Source organism: Aplysia californica, unplaced genomic scaffold, assembly GCF_000002075.1.
Source record: "Aplysia californica isolate F4 #8 unplaced genomic scaffold, AplCal3.0 scaffold00112, whole genome shotgun sequence".
NCBI classification, from domain to species: domain Eukaryota; kingdom Metazoa; phylum Mollusca; class Gastropoda; order Aplysiida; family Aplysiidae; genus Aplysia; species Aplysia californica.
The window spans coordinates 195,377-197,555 of record NW_004797382.1 but is presented as its reverse complement, the minus strand read 5'-3'; positions in this window follow the sequence as shown (position 1 = coordinate 197,555).

Sequence of the window (2,179 nt, the reverse complement as noted above, 5' to 3'; positions counted from 1 at the left end):
CATCACATTTTTGTGCGAGGAGCACAGAGCATTAACCCCAGAGTGTTATTAATCTTATAAAATTCTTGCTGCGAGGACTAATAGGAAGAATGAGGGGGGGGGGGGGGAATCTACGCTACATTCACCCTAACAATGTTAATCAAAGGATGTATTAAAGCATAAAAAGGTTCGTAAAAAAATATTGTTTCATAAAATATTTAAAGGCTTTCGATAAAGTTATACACGATGAGCTTTTTTGAGATTATGGAAGAGCTGAACATTCAATATGGAAACGATCTCAGAATGCTTTAGAATTTATACAGGGACCAAAACGCTGCCCTAAGAATTGATGGAGAATGTGGCAAATATACGCAGCTTGAATGAGGAATGAGGCAAGGATGCGTTATTTCACCAGATTTCTTAAACATGCAGAGTAAAACAAGTTTTAGAATGTATATTATACCCAACTCCATCAAAAACGCCTCCCTTACAGAAATACGCTTGGAATGAAAACTATGAAGTGGATTGAAACAAGTGTTTACACGGAGGTGTGAGGTTTTAATACCAACAGATATTGAACAGAATAAGGGGTCCAATCCAGGTTTGAGTGTTTGTGTCATGCGATGTCCAACATACCCCCATTCACAAAAGTACAATAGCGAGTATGGCGGCATTGCGCTGCAATGGTAATGGATGTTAGACACTGCGTAGACATAGGGTCTAGTAAGATTTGGAATGGTTCTCGATGGTATGCTTTTCCATTCTGCGATCAGTCCATAACGAAATTGCATCACATTGACGACCCGATGGTTGGCCTACACTTCTCTATTTCGCAGAATCAAGACTCGTCAGGAAACAACTCCGCCCCAGTCTCCTGGCGTTCACTTTGAGTGTTGGTTGCACCAGTCTTCACAAGCTTGTCGGTGTGCAGCAGGAAGCATGGGGCCTTCGTAGGGTTTACAGTTTCATAAACCTGCTTTTGTCAATCGGTGCCGAATGGTGACTGCACTTACGGTCCATCTAGTTCTCTTTGTCTCTGGCCGTTACGGTGGCAGGAAGAAAACGATCTCTTCGGTGGCATTAGATACGTTTGTTATGTGGTCGTTACCATTAGTTGCCCCACCTCTGGTCGGCGACACTTCCAGTTGTCTGGAAACGTTCCTGTAGCCTTCCAGTTGTACGTTGATCGGCATTAAACCGTGCTGCGACGCGCCTTTGACTTACACTGGCGATGAGAATTCCAATGGCGCGGTTGCGCTCCTCAGTGCTCACCCTTGGCATACAGTTAGGAGTATAATCAGGAGATTAATTTAAGAACTGAACTCGTTTTCTTTCTCTCTGTTAATTAAGAGAAGTTACAAAACATAAGAGCAATCCCGGTTGATTTATTGCAACAGGAAACCACAACATATAGATATTAAAATTAAAATAAAATGTTTTATGATGTTTTGCGCATGTCCCAACATAAAAGATGACCACACCAATAAATGAACGTTTGTGTAATGGCCAGAAGGTGGACAATAGCTTACAGTTCGTTGTACTTTTCATCAAACACATGACTTGTGAAACGTTCTGTCCATTTGAAAAGTACGGCGTTTTTAATTGATTTGAGTATACAAAAGATGTTGATCCATGCCCTTCTTTGAAAAAAATACAGCAGTGTTTTCCCCTTGCCTTCTGCTGGATTTTTAAAAATAAATAGCATTTGTATATATGCATGTAGCGCAAATCCCCGCTCAAAAGCAAGCTCTATGGGCTTCACAATCTGTACTATTACCCAAGAAGACCTGAAAGCATTCTGAAACAAACTCAACTGCCTGAGAAGCATACAGTGCAAGCAGCCATTTATAGGCGCTAAAACGCTAACAACATACTGACAAGATCTTTCGTTGTCTATGGCCGGGTATTCATTTCCACCTGGGTGAAGTGAGGAAAATTAGTGTAAAGTGACTTTCCCAAGGACACAACGTCGGGCCCGCGGCTCGAACCCCCGACCCCTAAACCTCACGATTACGAGTCCGGTGTGTGTGTGTGTGTGTGTGTGTGAGTGTGTGTGCGCGCGCGCGCGCGTTTGTGTTTTTGTGGTCAATGGGTATGATTTTTACTTCTGGAGCAGGAAGTCCAAAAGTTTTAGTCCTTTCTTAATGATTATCTGAGCAAGGGAGTGGAAGAAGAAGAAGAAGAAGAAGAAGAAGAAGAA